The following is a 22,958-nucleotide window of genomic DNA, read 5'->3' on the forward strand; positions in this document are numbered from 1 at the left end:
ACTGATGACCATAGATGTTAAGTCACATAGTGCTCAGAGCCATTTGAACCATTTTTGTTTAAGTTCCTTCTCCGATTAAATGCAATTTTGTCCTTTTGTATTCTGGTCGCAGTTTCTTTCCGACTACTACCATCTCTTGTGATTTTGCTTCCCAGGTAAGTAAATTCCTCTATCACTTCCAGCTCCTCTCTTCCTATTCTCATTCTCAAAGGTTCATATTCTGCTCCTGTACTGCATACCACCACTTTAGTCTTTTTCTTGTATTCTCGTTCCATACTGATTCCATAGAATTTTTTCCATTGTTCTGAGGACTTCCTCTAGATCTTCTTTTGTCTCCGTGACTATAGCAATATCATCTGCATAACGTAGCATGTCTATCTTCTGTCCATTAGTTTTGATCCCCACCTCAGTAGTTTTTCGAACTTGGTCTATAGTTTCCTGGATGTAAGCATTGAATATAAGAGGAGAGAGAGCACATCCTTGCCTTACCCCTTTTCTAATATTTGCTTCTTGTTCCTGGTGACAGTTCCTAATCACTGCCACCTCATTCTTATTGAAGCTGAGTATCACACGGACGTCTTTGTACTTTATTCCACTTTTTCTCAGCACTCTGAACATCTCTTGCCAGATAACGTTTCAAATGCCTTTTCCATGTCTACAAAGGCAGTATAAATTGGTTTATTTTTCTGTAATTGCTTTTCGATAACGAGTCTCAGTGCCAGAATCGCCTCTCTTGTTCCCAATCCCCTTCTGAAGCCAAACTCATCTTCAATCAGCATATCCTCCACCTTCTCTTCAATTCTCTTTAGAACTATTTTTATGAGAATTTTTGATGCATGTGATATTAGGCTTAGAGTTCGGTACTGTTCGCATTTTGTAGCTGCTACCTTCTTCTGTATAGGAACAGTGATACATTTCTGGAAGTCTGTCGGTATCTCTCCTGTGTTATAGATGGACCTAATAAGTTTAAGCAGCATCATTTTCATGCTATCACCAGCATTCTTTATTAGTTCTGCAGGGATGTCATCAATACCCGTTGCTTTGTTGTCCTGTAGTTCTTTTAGAGCTCTGTCAAATTCTTCTTGCAGAATGCCATCTCCCTTGTCATCTTCGTCTACTTGCTCTTCTCTTCCTATTACTTCCTCCGAAAGAGGTGTTCCGGCATACAACTCCTCTACGTATTCTTTCCATCTTTTCACCATGTCTTCACCAAACAGCATTTTCCCCTCTTTATTTTCTATTGTGCCTGAGAGTGTTGTTTTACGTTTGTTAAAAAATTGATTTGCTGTTCTGTAGGCTAAATCAGTTCTTCTGTTTTGCATATTTTCTTCCACTTCTCTGCACATTTCTTCAAGAAAATTTTGTTTTGGTTTCCTAGCTTCTCTATTAAATAAATTCCTTAGTCTTCTGTATTCAGCTTTTCCTTTTACATCAGATGCATTTTTGTATAATCTCCTGTTTTCTATAAGCTCAATAATATCTGCTGTAATCCATTTCCTCTTGTTTTTGATTTCAGTTCTTCCAACTATCTTTTCTGCTGCTTTGTATACAGGGTGTTACAAAAGGGTAAGGCCAAACTTTCAGGAAACATTCCTCACACACAAAGAAAGAAAATATGTTATGTGGACATGTGTCCGGAAACGCTTACTTTCCATGTTAGAGCTCATTTTATTACTTCTCTTCAAATCACCTTAATCATGGAATGGAAACACACAGCAACAGAACGTACCAGTGTGACTTCAAACACTTTGTTACAGGAAATGTTCAAAATGTCCTCCGTTAGCGAGGATACATGCACCCACCCTCCGTCGCATGGAATCCCTGATGCGCTGATGCAGCCCTGGAGAATGGCGTATTGTATCACAGCCGTCCACAATACCAGCACGAAGAGTCTCTACATTTGGTACCGGGGTTGCATAGACAAGAGCTTTCAAATGTCCCCCTAAATGAAAGTCAAGATGGTTGAGGGGAGGAGAGCGTGGAGGCCATGGAATTGGTCCGCCTCTACCAATCCATCGGTTACCGAATCTGTTGTTGAGAAGCGTACGAACACTTCGACTGAAATGTGCAGGAGCCCCATCGTGCATGAACCACATGTTGCGTCGTACTTGTAAAGGCACATGTTCTAGCAGCACAGGTAGAGTATCCCGTATGAAATTATGATAACGTGCTCCATTGAGCGTAGGTGGAAGAACACATCAAGACTTCACCAACAATGCCTGCCCAAACGTTCACAGAAAATCTGTGTTGATGACGTGATTGCACAATTGCATGCGGATTCTCGTCAGCCCACACATGTTGATTGTGAAAATTTACAATTTGATCACTTTGGAACGAAGCCTCATCCGTAAAGAGAACATTTCCACTGAAATGAGGATTGACACATTGTTGGATGAACCATTCGCAGAAGTGTACCCGTGGAGGCCAATCAGCTGCTGATAGTGCCTGCACACGCTGTACATGGTGCGGAAACAACTGGTTCTCCCGTAGCACTCTCCATACAGTGACGTAGCCAACGTTAACTTGTACAGCAGCAACTTATCTGACGCTGACATTAGGGTTATCGTCAACTGCACGAAGAATTGCCTCCTCCATTGCAGGTGTCCTCGTCGTTCTAGGTCTTCCCCAGTCGCGAGTCATAGGCTGGAATGTTCCGTGCTCCCTAAGACGCCGGTCAATTGCTTCGAACGTCTTCCCGTCGGGACACCTTAGTTCTGGAAATCTGTCTCGATACAAACGTACCGCGCCACGGCTATTGCCCAGTGCTAATCTATACATCAAATGGGCATCTGCAAACTCCGCATTTGTAAACATTGCACTGACTTCAAAACCACGTTCGTGATGAACACTAACCTGTTGATGCTACGTACTGATGTGCTTGATGTACTGTAGAGCCAAGAGTCGCATGTCAACACAAGCACCGAAGTCAACATTACCTTCCTTCAATTGGGCCAACTGGCTGTGAATCGAGAAAGTACAGTACATACTGACGAAACTATAATGAGCTCTAACATGGAAATTAAGCGTTTCCGGACACATGTCAACATAACATCTTTTCTTTATTTGTGTGTGAGGAATGTTTCCTGAAAGTTTGGCCGTACCTTTTTGTAGCACCCTGGATACCAGATATAATTTGATCCCAGTCTTCATTTACTCCACCATGTTGAAAATTCTTAGCTAGGTTATCTGTTTCATGAGCATAGCGCTTTGCCAGTCCCTCAGTTTTCAGTTTTTCTAGTTCCCATTTAATTTTTACTGACTTCTTCTTCAAACGTTTGAATCTCAGTGAACTTTTCATCAGGACCGGGTTATGAGCACTGCCTATGTCTACAGATGGATAGCTCCTGCAATCTTTTATCTGGTTCCTAAAACGTGCTTTCACTAGAATGTAATCAATCTGTAGTCTACTCAGGTCTCCAGGTGCCTTCCATGTGTATCTTCTTCGTTTGTGATGTTGGAAAAGTATGTTTGCAACAACTAATTGGTTCCTCGAGCAGAACTCGATAAGTCGTTCTCCTCTTTCATTTCTTCTTCCAAGTCCATATATGCCAACAATTCCTTCCTCCGGTTCTTCACCCACAATCGCGTTTCAGTCCCCCATGGCAATCAGGTTTTCATCTCCCTTAACATTTCTCATCGCATTACTTATTTCTTAGTTCACCTGTAACGGTGGTAAATGAAACAGCATTTCAAAAATGTAGCGCCGACAATACCTGTCCTACTTTTCCACTTGGTAAAATGAAAGATCGAGGCGCAGCCTCCAACAAGGGAGCAGGTGTGAAACTGCAAACCCATCTATCTTTTATACTTGCTGATTACACATTTCATGCTAATTTCTAGATCGTTCCTCTCTTAACAACCGATTTCCTTGTCGAACATTTCGCTGTTCTCAACTTTAAGAAATCAGTGCTTAAATTGAAAGCCGATATGCAACAACTATCTGTAACTTTTTCAGAATTCTTTATCAGCTGAGGTGCAAGATATTACCAGAGTGGAGGTTGTTTCAGCATCTAAGAATACTAATTGGCATACAACATTCTTTGTGTTGTTGTTGTTGTTGTGGTCTTCAGTCCTGAAAATGTTTTGATGCAGTTCTCCATGCTACTCTATCCTGTGCAAGCTTCTTCATCTCCCAGTGTACTTACTGCAACCTACATCCTTCTGAATCTGTTTAGTGTATTCATCTCTTGGTCTCTCTCTACGAATTTTACCCTCCACGCTGCCCTCCAATGCTAAATTTGTGATCCCTTGATGCCACAGAACCTCTTTACAGACACGTATTTCCATAGTAACAATATCCCTGATGAATTTGACGACGACGTTGTGCAGACGATCAACAGTAAGATAAATGAATGTAAAGCTTCGACCGACGATGAGCGCTAACAGTTACAGAATATTCTTTTACAGTACTCTGAAGTATTTAACAATGTGCCGGGAACAATGTCCAGTTTTGACATATCGTTGAATCGGGTGTACTGGCGGTGGTCTGCGTGTTTCTAACACATTATTTCGACGTCGTATCTCGGCGTCTTCATCAGGTGCTGACCTTGTCCCATATTTATGTCTGGACGGTGTCTGGCGTTCCCTACGCCGTCCGCTCCCGCTTCGACCGTATCGGTTGGTCGCCAGATGTTCCGTCTTCGTCCGTGCCCGCTTCCGCTGTTTTCCCCTGTGGCGGCCGTTTCATGGCCGCCAGGCGCCTTCCTAGCCAATCCACGCCGCCTCCTGTATGTTTCGGATAGCCCAAAGCAATCACACGATCATCGAAATATTCATTCAGGAAATTAAAGACGTCGGCCGTGCGATGTGGCCGGGCACCATCTTGCATAAACCACGAGGTGTTCGCAGTGTCGTCTAAGGCAGTTTGTACCGCCACAAATTCACGAAGAATGTCCAGATAGCGTGATGCTGTAATCTTTTCGGATCTGAAAAATGGGCCAATGATTCCTTTGGAAGAAATGGCGGCCCTGACCAGTACTTTTTGAGGATGCAGGGACGATGGGACTGCAACATGGGGCTTTTCGGTTCCCCATATGCGCCAGTTCTGTTTATTGACGAAGCCGTCCATGTAAAAATAAGCTTCGTCAGTAAACCAAATGCTGCCCACATGCATATCGCCGTCATCAATCCTGTGCACTATATCGTTAGCGAATGTCTCTCGTGCAGCAATGGTAGCGGCGCTGAGGGGTTGCCGTGTTTGAATTTTGTATGGATAGAGGTGTAAACTCTGGCGCATGAGACGATACGTGGATGTTGGCGTCATTTGGACCGCAGCTGCAACACGGCGAACGGAAACCCGAGGCCGCTGTTGGATCACCTGCTGCACTAGCTGTGCGTTGCCCTCTGTGGTTGCCGTACGCGGTCGCCCTATCTTTCCAGCACGTTCATCCGTCACGTTCCCAGTCTGTTGAAATTTTTCAAACAGATCCTTTATTGTATCGCTTTTCGGTCCTTTAGTTACATTAAACCTCCGTTGAAAACTTCGTCTTGTTGCAACAACACTGTGTTCTAGGCGGTGGAATTCCAACACCAGAAGAATCCTCTGTTCTAAGGAATAAACCATGTTGTCCACAGCACACTTGCACATTGTGAACAGCACACGCTTACAGCAGAAAGACGACGTACAGAATGGCGCACTCACAGACTGCGTTGTCTTCTATATCTTTCACATCACTTGCAGCGCCATCTGTTGTTGAAAATTGTAACTACTGTAAGTTTGTCCGCCTGAAAATGTACTGTTGTCCCAAGCATATTGCAACAAACGGTGTATTTCTATCGCTGCTCGTTTAGTTTTTATTGCCGTTTCAAATATACCGATCATTTTTGAAACACCCTGTATATACACACTATGGCCTAATGTGCCGTCTGTCTTCCTTTTCACCAGGACATCCAGGAAAGGAAGCTGACCATTATTTTCTGGTTCCATTGTGAACTTAATGCTAGGGTGTCTCGAGTTCAGATGCTCAAGAAACTCGTGCAGTTTTTCCCGACCATGTGGCCAGATGACAAACGTGCCATCAGCCTACCTAAAGAAACAGGTAGGCTTGTAGGCAGCCGTCGTAAGTGCCTCATTCTCGAATCTCTCCATAAACAGGTTTGCCACTACCGGAGATAAGGGACTGCCCATCGCCACTCCTTCAGTATGTTCATAAAATTGGCCTCCACATGGAAAATAGGTCGATGTTAAGATATTCTTGAATATGTCCAACACAGCTCCACCAAATTTTTCACTGATCAAATCAAGCGTGTCCTGAAGTGGTATGCAAGTGAACAGAGACACAACATCGAAGCTGACCATGATGTCCTTGTTAGACATTCATAGGTTTTTGAGACGTTCCACGTAGTCTGATGAGTTACGGATGTGGTGGACGCACTTTCCCACATACGGTGCTAACATCTTCTTAAGGTGGGTGGCTGTAGGATAGGTGGCTGCACCAATATTGCTTGCGATAGTACGCAACGGTATATCCTCTTTATGGATCTTGGGAAATCCATATAATCTAGGTGGTACTGGTGCCTTAGCTTTCAGTTGCTTGACAACCTTCTCAGGTCATCAGGGAAGATGAAAGCGTAGTGGTGTTACCGGAAGGCAAGGGGAACTCTACTGTCGTACTGTTGAAGGCCGACTATGACCAGAAGAACAGTCAGCTTTTAGAGGACCCTGCTTACAGTCCTCAAGAGCACGACCCCAGCAATAGAGTGGACAGGAAAACGAGAGCTCTACTCAAGGAAACAGGATGGCCTGAGAAGGCTGTTCCCATGAATATGGAAGACTTAAAGCAGGCTCAGGGTGTAGACATGATGACAACCATTCGCTTCTCGCTGATTACTTCCGACGCCGTGAGTGCGGTGAATATATGCGCCTGAGAACATATGTGTCTGCTCGTCGTACTCACGATTTATTCACATGGAGTTGTAGCAAGGATCGACTATGGCGCTCAATTAGACGAGGAGCATGGTTTGAGAAATCGAAGCTGGCCTTGAAGTTTGTGGGGAACATATAAAGTATAGAGGGCCTTTGGGGGGGGGGGGGGTTATAGTCGATATCGATGAGTCTCATTTTGGCTAAACCAAGTACAACAGGAGGGTAATCTGCGGTGGAATTAGGGGTTTGGGGGGCTGTAGTTTCAGGTCCACAATGTGATGATATAGTTTCTAAAGGAGTTCCTAATCGAACGAAGGAAGTGTTGCTGAAATTAATTGAAGATCATGTTGCAGAGGGTTCTGTACTTATTTCCGATGGTTTTTCTTCATATAGGGATTTGGGGAAGAGGGATTTTCAGCATCTTGTCGTGAATCCTAATATTGAATTCAGATCTTCATCAATTGGAGGTTGTACTAACAGTATAGAAGGTTATTGGTCAGCAATAAAATCTGTTGCGGAGAGGGGGACAAGACGCACTTCGACACTACAGAGCCATTCAGATGAATATACATAATGTACCCTACACATATTGCCCGTTTAGGTGTTTCCTTAAACGTGTTGGGCAAATGTATCGTCCTAAATTTGTTAGTTAATTTCAGGTTGGGATGGCGGGTGGGGAGTGTAACTGATAATTAAGGAAACGGGCGGGTTTGGTGTGGATGGTTAAAATATTGATTTGGATTTTCTGGGATTGATCCACCATTCTTCATTTTCTTAGGTAAGTTTCTTCTTTGGATATTTTTTTATTATTTTACTTCATTTCGTTGATGTAATCTTTGGGTTTATATATTTTTATATATGTGTATATGTCTGTTTTTTCGTGGTATTGTCTTTCTTGTGTTTGTGGGTGTGTGATTTTTCTTGACGTCTTTCAAGGCAAGCTTTGGTTTTTTGCGGAGTTTGCGTACGGTAAGTTTAGTTTTTTTTTATTTTCATGTTGTACAGAATTTGTCCATTTTGATGTATTTCTTTGTCGTATTACATTGCTATGCGTTAAGCCGGGGTTCGTCAGCTGCAGTATAGAATACAAATCTTATAGTCGTTGCTCTTCTTCCCTTACTTAGTACTAGTATCACGGTTTTTTCGGTTCTATGCAACGACTACTGAAGGCGAAAAGACCAACATACGTAAAATTTCTATAGCATACTTCAGTTGACGTATACAGGTCAACTGAAATACGGGATACAAGTGCTAGGTAGACGAAAACAGCGACATACATATCATTTACCTACAGAGGTCAACTGAAGAACAGGATACAAATGTTAGATATGTCACTATATTTCGCCTTCGCTAGCACTAATATCCTATTCTTCAGTTGACTTATATAACTCAAGTGTAGAATGGGGTACAAATTTTACTGTCGTCAGTTTTTTGTTGTCGCTTGCAAGACTATAATAATGTTCACCCGATACTATTAGTATCGAAGGCCAAAAAAAAAAAAAAAAAAAACATTTATATGTATATAGGTCTTTTCGCAAGGTATCATTTTGAGTTCCAGTCGTCGCACTTGTTGAGCTGAACTGTGGCTTCAACTTTACAGTTTGCTGCAGTAGCAGTGCAAAGTGTCTCGTAAAAGCTGGGAAATGTCGTTTATCGTTTGAGACACTACACAGATTTCTTTCTAAAGAATTTATTGACGGGAAGAAATGGTCCCACTTGCCTGCTTTGATTCAAGACGTCAACATCAAGGCGGCCGCGCTTGTGTTTGGACCATATTCAGAATGGCAACCACAAGATTGCTCGTATCACACGTGAACGAACATAAATAACATGCGAAATATTTCACTCCAGCAATAAAATGAAACAAACGGGATAACAGGAAGTAGGGGGTTTTGAGTGGTGACAAACTAAATATACGACAGTAAGAAATCGTCTTTCTAACCAAAAAATGCGAAAAACGCTCAATTGAAATCGAATATTTTGGTTGACTTGTATAGGTCAAATGGAACCTGCAGTACCATCAACCAACACAAAACTCAAAAACTCAGTACCAACAGCATATTTTGCATGATCTGTACACTTTAAATGAAGACAAGACACCCCCATTCACCCATAAAAACTAATACTGCAACTATCACTTCACCTACATGCCTCAATTGTAAAACACAATATCTTCAAACCTCAGAAACTAACAATACCAGACCACAATCCAGAACTCCCATCAATAAATATCCTAAAAGTAATACCAAACTCATTAAACATAAATTACAGATCTCATTTCACAGAAAATTACTGGTACTAGTACTAGTACTATTACTACTACCACCACCACCACATACACACACACATGGCTCACCTAACTTCATAAATTAACAACACACTTCATGATAAACTGAATACCAATCCAATGCAGACCTATCACTCACACCAGTCTCATGTGCACAAAGTCAAAACAAGTAGCGATGGGACCAACAGTAAGTCACCAATGCTATATTGTGCCTAGATTGCTCGAATCAGGAAACTCTCCTAATATATCTCTAAACAGTATCTCCGTGACACCTCCATATATCGAGGGACCTGGTCCAAAGACAACTTCATAAGGTACCAACACTGGCAGCACCTAACATGTTCAGTTAGCAAAAGAAGCAATTGTAGAAATTGAATGACACCAACCGTATCTTCTCTCATAGCAGCACATACAGACAGAGTGTGAAATTTTGCAGTGCGGTAAATACCTGCAATGACAAAACACAAAATTCAACTAAACGAACAAATTGCAAGTCTGTAAGTGACAGCTCAAAGCTAGAAACAAATAGACAGCTTATACGGTAACTACTGAAATTAAAAATTACTCACTAATAAAGGGACGATCACCTCAAAAATCCGAAATACTAACACCACAAAGCACACAAATGATACGATCCGATACAGCTTCTAATGTCACTTCATCCATCTGTCCTAATACCTTTTGGATATGACCAAATTCTAGTCATTGTATTCTACCATAACGTATCTAACTTTGGAAAAAGTGAAGAAGGCATATATGACCTAATTCTATTTAGCTTTTAGATGATGAAGTTTTGACGATAGTCTCCCAGGCCACTTCTTCTTCTTCTTCTCCTTCTTCTTGTGCAAGATTGTAAAAACAAGTTCTGGTTTTATGTTTAAGTGGATCTTCACCTTTAAATAAATAATCTTGGCCATGATGTCAGTTTCCACCTAATGGTTTAATTATAGATTCTGGTATGCTTTCACAACTGATAACAGTATCTGCATATTTAAGTGATGACAACAGTTTATTGAGCGACCCTTTAACACAGGTCCACTTTCGTGCATCCCTGACAACTAAGTATGTCATCTGCATTGATACATCAAAGACTTCGTAAAATCTCCAGGTTCAGACTAGGGATGTTGTTCTGGTTTTTGTTTACATGCTTTTGACACGTGGTAAAACTAGAAAATTGTGAAACATAAGGGTTGTGAATAATACTTGCAGTAACTATTGGTATTTATTTATGGGGATATGATGTTTAAATTGGGTTGACAATGGTATACTTAATTTGATTTGGGTGTGTTTCCCACTCTGATTGTCAAACAGGTGTTTTGCAATTTTATGTTTTTTCTAGAAATATATTGCATTTGTTTTATGTTACCTATCAGGATTCCAAATAATAAAGGTAATTTTGATGTGAACAGTTTTGATAATCAACTATGCTTTTGAATTCAAAATTATGGAATTTTGTTGCAGTCTGTGGTGAGCCAGGGTGTGAATCGGGTGCTGAAAGAAACTATGCTCCCCCTTGAAAATGTCCAATACACATTGGGACAAAACATTGGGTTTTAATGTAAATCCATCTGACCATTACGTAATCGCCCGGAATACATTATTGTGACATTTCTGGCCATGAAACTTCATATTTTATAGCCTACACACCACAAAAAGACAGAGTTAGAAATATGTTAAAGTAGTAATAGATTTCTACAATATTTCAAAATGATAATGGAATCATCAGTAATTTCTCTGATGGATATCCACTTACAAACATGACATAACCTTCTTGTTTATTTGGTATTCTAAGAGAAATTGCACCACAAATGCCTGACATTAAGGAAGGAGACTAAATAGCTGCAAAAATTCTCATGTTAATCACAGAAATATTTTGTATGAAGTGCCTGTATCATGCACTGTATGTGAGGGGGCAGTCATATGAAAACCGAACACACACCACCACAGGACCATGGAATGATTCCATTCGAAAATTATTAAAATGATTTGTTGGGCTCCATGGATAAGGCCATAAATCAGCCCCATTACATCAGGGGAATGGCTCATTGGGGCTGACCTGGGCATGGATCGTGCGCCCTTCCCAAAATTTTCTGTACCATTCGCTCACACATCACTGACATGCAGTGCTCACCATACACAGCAGACGTGTGATGATGAATTTTACATACTCCAGCACCCTCAGTCACCAGAAAATGAAACACACTCCCACTGGGAGATCTACATCTACATCTACATTTATACTCCGCAAGCCACCCAACGGTGTGTGGCGGAGGGCACTTTAGGTGCCACTGTCATTACCTCCCTTTCCTGTTCCAGTCGCGTATGGTTCGTGGGAAGAACGACTGTCTGAAAGCCTCTGTGTGCGCTCTAATCTCTCTAATTTTACATTCGTGATCTCCTCGGGAGGTATAAGTAGGGGGATGCAATATATTCGATACCTCATCCAGAAACGCACCCTCTCGAAACCTGGCGAGCAAGCTACACCGCGATGCAGAGCGCCTCTCTTGCAGAGTCTGCCACTTGAGTTTGTTAAACATCTCCGTAACGCTATCACGGTTACCAAATAACCCTGTGACGAAACGCGCCGCTCTTCTTTGGATCTTCTCTATCTCCTCCGTCAACCTGATCTGGTACGGATCCCACACTGATGAGCAATACTCAAGCATAGGTCGAACGAGTGTTTTGTAAGCCACCTCCTTTGTTGATGGACTACATTTTCTAAGGACTCTCCCAATGAATCTCAACCTGGTACCCGCCTTACCAACAATTAATTTTATATGATCATTCCATGAGATGATCAGTTCTCATTTCAGAGAACATTGTCGCCTGTGGACAGATCCACAACAGAACCCACTCTTGCACTTCCTTGTCTGACTGAAACTGATGTCTATGAGTGTCCTCCAGGTCGTCAAAGATATGAAAATCTTGCAGTGAAAAGTGTTAGTTGTGTGGAGGATATTGCCGTATTTCCCGACCAAACCACTGAAGCATAGACTTCATCTGGTTGAGAGTGTGGGAGCAGGCATTATCATGCAAGAGGGTGATTGCTTTTAATGGCATTTGTGGATGTTTTGACTTTCTGACACATCACAGTTTCTGCAAAGTGTCTTTGTAGTGTTGTGCACTGACAGTGCATTGATAGAGGAACTTGACAAGCAGAGGGCTCAGTTAGTCAAAGGAGGAGGTCATCATGACTTCACTGAAACTTCTATGAACAGCTTCGAATTTCCTTGGTGAGGGAGATCTGAGATGTTTCCACTGTTGAGTTTGTTGTTTGTCTTCAGGCTTGAAATGGCAGCACCATTTTTCATCTCGTAACGATACTGGACAAACACAGCCCTTCTCATCGTACCATGGCAGATGACTCAGATTTGACACCATTTTGTTTATTTGTTGCCCCTCCATCACGTGATGCGGTAATGCAAGTGGTCTTTGATGATGGCATGCATGGAGCCATGGCTAATGTTAACCTGAACATGAATTTCATCCCCCATGATTTGTTGGGCTCCATGGATAAGGCCATAAATCAGCCCCATTACATCAGGGGCAATGGCTCAATGGGCCTGTCCTGGGCATGGATCGTGCGCGCTTCCTGAAATTTTCTCTACCACTCATGCACACACCACTGACATGCAGTGCTCACCATACAGAGCAGACGTGCGATGATGAATTTTACATACTCCGGCACCCTCAGTCACCAGAAAATGAACCACTCCTTTCTGTTCTTACTTACATGCCTCCATATCAACTGGATGAACACATTAGAGCAGCCCAACAAGTAAGGTCATAACCCAACAACTGCATGCACTTGTGATGTGGCACTGTGTTGTTCCCCTACCACTGTGGTGACAGTATTGAAGCATAATAACAATGAGGCTATGTGTTGCATGGATTGTTTTTTATGGTGGGTGTTCAATTTTCATTTGACTATCCCTTATAAAATGTGCAGTCACAAATTGTAACTTGTAAGTCCTGTTGTGGTGCATTTACTACATAAAGTTGGATATGAATTTAAGTACTCTCACATTGCTTTCCTGACATCATTTATTGTACTTGAAACTATTTCAACTCTATTTATGAATAAAAATATTTCAAATAAAAGCTGAATATACTTAAGTGTAACTACCATATCATTACCAGGATGAGCTATGTTTCTGTCCACCATCTTGATTTCCGCTGAAGTTTTCAGGACTCACTCCAGATGGCAGTCGTTAGGTATCTTGTTGAATGGAAATGTTCCTATCTTCAGAACGCTTGTCTGCAAGTAAGTGAGTGTTGCACGAAGAAATAATGAAGGTTTAAGTGACATACTTTATTTAGTACACTGGGGCTGAAAGCGTTAGATACTATTTTTGTGTGGAAACTGTTAACCCAAGCATCATGTAGGTTTCCACTGTAATGTTTGCTTCATGATGCAGCCTTATTAAAAATACTCAGTACAGCTTTTTCAGTTGATGATTGTGATTGTCTAGGGAGTACAAATTGCTACATGTTCATTCAACTGGAGAAAATCATTATTCCTGAAATCATGCAAAGTTGATGTAACCAATTTGTTCAAAGGGTTTTTCATGTTTAAATTAGGTGTTTGCTGTATTACTCTCACCCATTTCACACAGATAATCATAATCATCAGCTTCAACACACAAGTCACTGGTTTCTTATGGCCAAGACTTCTTAACTGTAAACATTAGGAAAAGAAATGCCATTTGGAAAAATTAAAGTATCTATGTAGATATGTAGCTATGTAGTAGATGACATTATGCATGTAAAAGGTAAGGGAAGCTGGATGAGGTATATGATTATGGTCACAATTTCCTGGCATCCCTGGGACACATGGCAACTCACTGCAATCAAGATCCTTATTTTGTTGATTACTTAATGTTACATTAAGAATGTGGTAATATCAGTGACAGAATAATTTACACTAGTTGGCATTCAAGTCTGATTGTGCACTAAAAATCTGTAGAAAGCAGCTTCAAATTGCTGGGCGGGATTATTATTTTGTCCTCCTCGACTTCTCACAGCACTGAAAAACACTTAAACGTGATTTTGCCTGAGTTTCTGTGTCAATAAAAGTTATTCATGGTGCAAATCTGTTTGTAATAGCCTCATAGACAACCAAGGATGAATATAGATGATTGATTATACATATAAATCCAGTTCTTCTTGCTGAGTGTGCCAATAATGTCCCCTCTCCCTCCCCCTGCAAAAATTCTTTTAATACAAGTAGCCAGTCTTCTGCTTCCTTTATATATCAGCATAAAGTCTTCTGCTTCCTTAAGTATCAGCATAAATTCCTGTCGTTATGTTGGAGGGTCTTCTGTGTCTCTTTGAAAATAAGTTCTTGCTGTTTAAAATGTCAAATCCTTTAGTAAGTGACAAATTTAACTGTTTCTTCACAGCCCTAATACTGAGACACGTCCAAATTGTTGTTACAGTGTGTAAGAGCAATGGCTACACTTTCATTTAATGATTGTACATCAAGTTTAACTTCCATGGTTTCTTTGTGTCAGTTAATATGGTGTTTAGATATTTCTTTTCCCATATGCAATCCCTATTGAGTCTGTAATTTTTCTAGTTCCATGAGTTAACTCTGTGTTATTGAGCCATATTCACTGCCTCTTTTGTGGCTAGACAATTTCCAGCCAGTGTTAACATGCGGCGAGCATATAATAGAATGTGTACTTTTAGATCTGTTGATGGGTTTACAAACCATGGTATCATACTGTCTGCACTAAGTTCAGCTCCCAAGCAACAACCTATAGACAAATTAGCAGCTGTCCCATCAAATGTTAGGGAGGGAACATTAATTGCAATCTGCTTCAGTTAATCAACACAAGCCAGAACTAAACTGCCTCTTTCACTGCCACTCAAATCACTTGTCATGAAATAGTCTACTAGAATTTTCCAGTTGTCATTCACTGCAACAACCATGAATACCAAGGCATCTTCAGCCTCAGGTAAATTATTGCATGTAATTTCTGCACCATGGCCTGTGTATCTAACAAACTGTTTATTGTGAAATTCTCTGCGTTTTCTAATGGGCATTTCATCCACCATGACACACAACTACTTTTTTGTCTATGGCTGCCGTGTGGAGTGATTTCAGGGTAAGTGAAATTTTTGCTCCTGCACTTAAGTCTAGTTTCCCACATAGGTCTTGGTACCATTTTTATAGGATACTGGGATGTGGTAAAACATTGTAAAAAATCTGCCTTGGTTATAGCCTTGGCTTGAAAAAATCCTTAAGGCAAATTTACGTAGATCTTCAGGGTACTCCTCTTTCCATGTCTGCCCTTGAAGCTTCACAATAGATGGAAAACCGGTGTAAGAAGATTCTACAAAAAAAAAGAACAATTTTTACTATCACTTAAATAACATGTTTGCACAAAAGTAAAAACGCTGACACAACTTATTTGCAGTAGTCATAAGTAAATGACTGGCATATGTTACTGTCCCCAAGCTCCAACTCTTTCCTGTTTGAAAGATTAAATCTACAACACACAAAACAGTTACCACTGTTGCATTATATTATTACCTTGTAGACTTCATAAGCTTGCAGCACAATATAGGCGATACAACAAAAAATATAGAAATACTGGTTTACCTCTAACAGTTCAGCTGTACTTCGTGTAATCATCTGTTTCTGTTTTAAATTGGACAGCAGTGCTTCAGCAGTACCGATATAGTTTATTAAACAATAGCATTTTTGCCTGTGAACATTTCTTATGTGTTTTTTCTTCAATCCTATTTTTAGCAGCTTCCACTAAATCAACTCATTCAGCCACAATAACATGAATTTAGTCAATGTTAGTAAATATTATGTCTATGGTACTATTGTGGCCAGTGTGTTTCCATTGTTTGCCTTAAATGCTTGTATATATGTAAAAAAGGATGACATTTAAATGTATTTGAGTTGCTGCTGACTTTATTTTTATTTGATACAGATTCCATATGAATATGAAATGTATACTGTTCATTCAAGACAATGGATGAGATCCAAATGTCACAAAATGACTAAGTTACACTCAGTTCATTTTTTCTGAATTATCTTGGAAACTAATCATTTGTTTCCACTTATAGATTAAATATAAGTGAACGCTTTCTTCCTGCTGGGTACAATTCATTGTTTTGGTGGGGGTAAGGAGGCAGTACGTGTGGGGTGGGGGATGGATAGAAGGACAGGGTTGGAGGAAGGTGTAGAGTGCTGCTCATGGGAGCATGCATGCTGATGATGGGGACAAGGTGGAGCTTCTAGTTGCAGTTGGGAGGATTGGTGGGTTTCAGGGGATGTTCCCTCCTGCAGAATTTAGAAAAGCTGGTAGTGGTAGGGAGAATCCAGATAACACAGGCTGTGAAGCAGTCATTGATGTGAAGCACATTGTGTCAGGCAGCATGTCCAACTGTCTTTTGGCCACAGATTGTCAGTGGCCGATCATGTTGACAGTTTGTTAGTTGCCATGTCTACAGAGAAAGCATTACAGTGGCTGCACATTAGCTTGCAGACCACATACTTGCTTTCACAGATTGCCCTGCCTTTGATGGGGTAGGTGATGCTTGTTACCGGATTGGAGTTGGTGGTGGGTGGAAGATGTAAGGGACAAGTCTTGGATCTAGGTCTATTGCAGGGATATAGGCTATGAGGCAGGGGTTTGGAACAGTGGTGGACTAGGGATTGACAAGGATAATGTGTGGGTTTTGTGGTTGGTGGAATAGCATTGTGGATGGGGTGGGTAGGATAGTGGGTAGGGTAATCCGCATATCAGGGCGCAACGAGAGATGGTCGAAACCCTTTGAGTTCTCTACCCATTGCACTTTGTTTCCAGGTGTGAATGAAACTACTTACTTGTTACCACCTTCATATCTAGTGCATCCAGTTTATTTGACAGAACTGTGTAGTCCGCTGTATCAGAGGGTTTGGTAAAGTCAAGGAAGATGCCTTTTATACAGGGTATGGCAGAAACAACTCCTCTATTAGGGAAACTAAGAACAACAAAACCAAGTAAGATAGGACATTTTTATTTTTATTATCTAAGAATATACATAATGCCATTTAAGAATAAACAATACTAATGTGTTTTAAACTGTGATACCCAAATGGCTGCCTGCATTGTTGATGGCTTGGTTGAGCTGTACTTTGAAATTGTTCATTACTCCAAGAGTCATGTAGGGCATGATTGCATCAACTTCTTGAGCTATCATTTCCTTGAGGGTTTTCTAAAGTTCGAGGACAATGTTGCCATACCTTGGACTTAAGATAGCCCTACAGAAAGAAGACACAGGGTGCCAAGTCTGGCGAAAGTGATGGCCATCCAATATCACCATGCAAGGAAATGACATGCCCACGAAACATTTCCCCCACCAGCACCAGTGATTGATGTGCTGTGTGGACTGGAGTGCCATCTTGTTGGAACCACACATTCTCAAGGTCATTAAACAGTTCACCTAGTATTCGCTGTAGGAACTCATATAGCGTGGCTTAGTACCAATCCCTGTTTGTTACAGTAACAGTCCCACACACCACACAGTCATTTTGAGACTATGGAATGACCATTGGAGTCCCTGGGGTCTGTTTCCAGACCAGTACCTGAAATTTTGTTTGTTTACTGCACCAGACAGATGAAACTGTGCCTCGTCTGAAAAAATTGCTTCATCTTCTCAGTGAATGCTCCAAAGAATATATTGATGCAATGTTGTATGGACTTTGTAATCTATTCCAATCGGTTCTTGAACCAACACAGTCTCCTAGGGATGCCTTTTCAAGTCTCAATGCAATATTCTTCTCACACTTCTATCGGATAATCGTAAGACTAATGCGTGCTTTCTTGTGGAACATCGAGGAGATTATTGAACTGAACCTCTCATTGCAGCAACATTTCCTGGGCCAGTAGCAGTGTGTCCTCAACCTTGGGGGCTTATGTTTCAATGCAGAACCTGTCTGCTGAAAATTCGAAGCCCACAAATAAACAGTTTTCTTATCAAGAACAGGGCCCAACGACCGAACACAAAGTGAATGAGGAATGCACATTGTGTATTTATTGCTGATGGGCCGTTTTGAATAAACTGCTCAACATTATAAGTGCGATGTTCATCTGATCAAGCAATGGCATGTATGCAGCTATTCGAGGACACGCACACCTGCACCCCACCACCATTCTACTGCCGCTGCCCCTCAAATCTGAGAGTTACTTCTGCCACACCCTGTATGATCTTTGTCGAGTGCTATCAGAACATTTGTAAATTGAGCTGAAGTTGAGCCGGTGCTTTTACCAGGCCTGAAACCAAACTGTTCTGCATACAGAAGATTGTACCTTAAGTACCCCTGAGTCTGATTTTCATTACTTTTGAAAATGATGACAGTGAAGAGATTCGCCTATAATTTTTCATATTTTTTGTTACCTTTGTCAGATAGAAGCAGGAACTTTGGGAAGCAACCTATGGTGAAGGATTCATTTGTGACATGCACTAAAGGGTCTCTCATATTGTCTATACAGTCCTCCAATAATGACAAACATGTCATCTATACTCGCTAAGGTTTTATTTCTTAGTTTCCACAAATTGCGTAGTTCTCCTAGAGTAGTGATCACAGGATCATTGTAGTAATAATAATAATAATAATAATAATAATAATAATAATACACTCCTGGAAATTGAAATAAGAACACTGTGAATTCATTGTCCCAGGAAGGGGAAACTTTATTGACACATTCCTGGGGTCAGATACATCACATGATCACACCAACAGAACCACAGGCACATAGACACAGGCAACAGAGCATGCACAATGTCGGCACTAGTACAGTGTATATCCACCTTTCGCAGCAATGCAGGCTGCTATTCTCCCATGGAGACGATCGTAGAGATGCTGGATGTAGTCCTGTGGAACGGCTTGCCATGCCATTTCCACCTGGCGCCTCAGTTGGACCAGTGTTCGTGCTGGACGTGCAGACTGCGTGAGACGACACTTCATCCAGTCCCAAACATGCTCAATGGGGGACAGATCCAGAGATCTTGCTGGCCAGGGTAGTTGACTTACACCTTCTAGAGCACGTTGGGTGGCACGGGATACATGCGGACGTGCATTGTCCTGTTGGAACAGCAAGTTCCCTTGCCGGTCTAGGAATGGTAGAACGATGGGTTCAATGACGGTTTGGATGTACCGTGCCCTATTCAGTGTCCCCTCGACGATCACCAGTGGTGTACGGCCAGTGTAGGAGATCGCTCCCCACACCATGATGCCGGTTGTTGGCCCTGTGTGCCTCGGTCGTATGCAGTCCTGATTGTGGCGCTCACCTGCACGGCGCCAAACACGCATACGACCATCATTGGCACCAAGGCAGAAGCGACTCTCATCACTGAAGACGACACGTCTCCATTCGTCCCTCCATTCACACCTGTCGCGACACCACTGGAGGCGGGCTGCACGATGTTGGGGCGTGAGCAGAAGACGGCCTAACGGTGTGCGGGACCGTAGCCCAGCTTCATGGAGACGGTTGCGAATGGTCCTCGCCGATACCCCAGGAGCAACAGTGTCCCTAATTTGCTGGGAAGTTGCGGTGCGGTCCCCTACGGCACTGCGTAGGATCCTACGGTCTTGGCGTGCATCCGTGCGTCGCTGTGGTCCGGTCCCAGGTCGACGGGCACGTGCACCTGCCGCCGACCACTGGCGACAACATCGATGTACTGTGGAGACCTCACGCCCCACATGTTGAGCAATTCGGCGGTACGTCCACCCGGCCTCCCGCATGCCCACTATACGCCCTCGCTCAAAGTCCGTCAACTGCACATACGGTTCACGTCCACGCTGTCGCGGCATGCTACCAGTGTTAAAGACTGCGATGGAGCTCCGTATGCCACGGCAAACTGGCTGACACTGACGGCGGCGGTGCACAAATGCTGCGCAGCTAGCGCCATTCGACGGCCAACACCACGGTTCCTGGTGTGTCCGCTGTGCCGTGCGTGTGATCATTGCTTGTACAGCCCTCTCGCAGTGTCCGGAGCAAGTATGGTGGGACTGACACACCGGTGTCAATGTGTTCTTTTTTCCATTTCCAGGAGTGTATTTATTTATTCAGCATTGAATAATCAAATACAATCCCTAGAAATAATACAGTTTAAGGACATCATACAGATTATTGTTCTGAATACGTCAGTTTATAAATTACAAACTAAAGATTTGTTTGTATTAACAAATTTTAAATTTTGATGCATTTTACATTTGGTAGTATACAATCATAATATTACAAATATTGTTGATATCAACATTATATTAGTTGTAGGTTACTTAAAACTATGAGCTTGACATACTTATGAAGCACTTTTCGTATAGATATAGTAATTGTCTAGGGAATAAAAAGGATTTTCAATTAGATTTTTTTTAGCTGATCGTTTAATTTGCTAGTAGGAGGGCTGCGAGACTTTTTGGTAGTGCATTGGCTAGCTTCAGCCAATCAGGAAGTGCATTTTCTTCATATAAAGCTGTTCTGTGGTAATCTACATGGTATCTGAACTTTTACCGTGTATCGCATTGGTGCAGGTCGCAGTTGAAATTTGGATTTATTGTTTTCATGAGCAACATGACTTTCAATATGTATACACCTATAATGGTAAGCACACCTAATTTTGGGAACAGATTCTGACGTGATTCACTAGGTTTGGCACCACAAATAATTCTGATAACTTTTTTCTGTAGCATTAATAATGTGCTTAGGTTGGCTTGAGTTGTTGCACCCCATATTTCTACAGCATAGTTTAAATTTGATGAGAATAGGGCATGATAAGTAGTTTTTAGTACACTCATATCCTTACAATATTTGCTAATCATATTTACGGCTTACAGGCTAAGGAATTGATATGCATGTCCCATTTGAGGCTGTCCTGGATTGTAATTCCTAAGAACTTTGTCCACTTTTCTTTTTTTACAATGTCATTTCCTATGGATAATTTCATGCCAAATTCTATTTGTTTCTTTGTCTTTGAAGCACTTACATTTAGATGGCATTCATTAAAATACTTGAATGGAATATAATTCAGTGTTTTTATAGGCTGTGTGTTATGTTAAATTTCTATTGTAACTTTATATCTATGTTGCTGAAGCATTGATTTGCTAAGTTTAATAGTTACTGTGGTGGTGTTGTGAGGAGATTGTATGGTTCATTGTTTTGTCATTTCCCTTTTTAATTTTGCTTTTGTGTGGCTCTGCAGTCACCAAAAATTTTGTAAGGTAAAAGATGGTCCATAGTAAGCTGTAACATTCTTTACTAATTGTCCAATCAGCTTATTTGGGTGTTTTCATTGCCAAGCACCTAAAACAAAAAGATACCAATGTGTAACACATTTTAGAACAAGTATGCATTTAGTAAATATTACTAGATGACGTAAGCTGTTTCCTCTACTCTCATGGATAACCAGTATAAGATATATCGTCTTTGACATGACATAGATATCAAATTATTATTCCCCATATAGAGCTACACCTTGACATATTTCATGTACAGTGTAATATGTGGATGGAAACAGAGTCCTTATATTACATGACTGCACTCACTCTACAAACTGACAGATGCAATCAGCTGTTCATTAATGTTGTCAAAGACATTCTTCACAGATAGCATTGCTGACTGTCAATGCATCAGAATGCATAACAGTCTTTGCTGTTATGCCAGAAAGTGTTGAAATATTATACATTCCACAGTAGGAAACAAATGACTCAAATTAAGATACAAATGTCTATAACCAATTACATAAGACATAGCATAACATATGAACTATAGTATATTCAGGCTAATGTTGTCATTGCTTTTGTTGTTGTTGTCCTCAGTCCAGAGACTGTCTTGATGCAGCTCGCCATGTCACTGTATCCTGTGCAAGCCTCATCATCTCCAAGTAACTACTGTGACCTACATCCTTCTGAATCTGCTTAGTGTATTCATCTTTTGGTCTCCCTCTATAATTTTTACTCTCCACGCTGCCCTCCAATAATAATTTCGAGATCCCTTGATGCCTTAGAACATGTCCTACCAACTGATCCCTTCTTCTAGTCAAGTTGTCCCACAAATTCCTCTTCTCCCCAGTTTGATTCAGTACCACCTCATTCAGGCTAATATGACCACTAATATTATACTCTTGCCATTACATCAATAGCACTGTCAATTTTACATTCAAAACAGAGAACTACATTGTCATAAAGTCCAACTTCTACAGATCGAATTCTGCAAGAAAAATAAATTAAGATTACAACAGTAAAAGACAGTTCTCTACATATTATTAATAATAAACAACTCTATGTTTGTACCATAATAAAATTGATATTTGCACGTATTGTATGCATTGTACATCCAATTTTGTTTTGTCTCCCACTGGGTGACATTTCAGGTTGCATTGATTTTATTTTTTGCTTTTACTATAAATTTGTCATTTTGTGCCTTTTTTGCCACTAGAAACACTTTTGTGTATGTCTCTTCACATATGTACTAGTAGTTTCGAAATGTAGGCTCATTTAGGTTGTTCATGCTGCTGAGATGTTTCAGGGTTTACAGAAGATTTCCTTACCCTGTTGGTCACTCTGTTATTTTTGTTTTATGCTTTGTCATTTAGTACTCTCAGGAACAGTTCTTCAAATTTGAATTTAAATATTCGTAGAAACTTTGTAATCTTCCCATCCATGATAGTCTCCATGTACTCTTCTTCAGATGTTTCATTTTTCATCTATGTGGTAGAGTCAGTTCTTTTTTGCTTAGAAAAATCCCTTCTGTTTAGTTCTGTTTTCTATAGATATGTTTAATTTTAAGATTGACTGGAATGATC

The sequence above is a fragment of the Schistocerca cancellata genome, chromosome 8, assembly GCF_023864275.1.
Source record: "Schistocerca cancellata isolate TAMUIC-IGC-003103 chromosome 8, iqSchCanc2.1, whole genome shotgun sequence".
Lineage (NCBI taxonomy): Eukaryota > Metazoa > Arthropoda > Insecta > Orthoptera > Acrididae > Schistocerca > Schistocerca cancellata.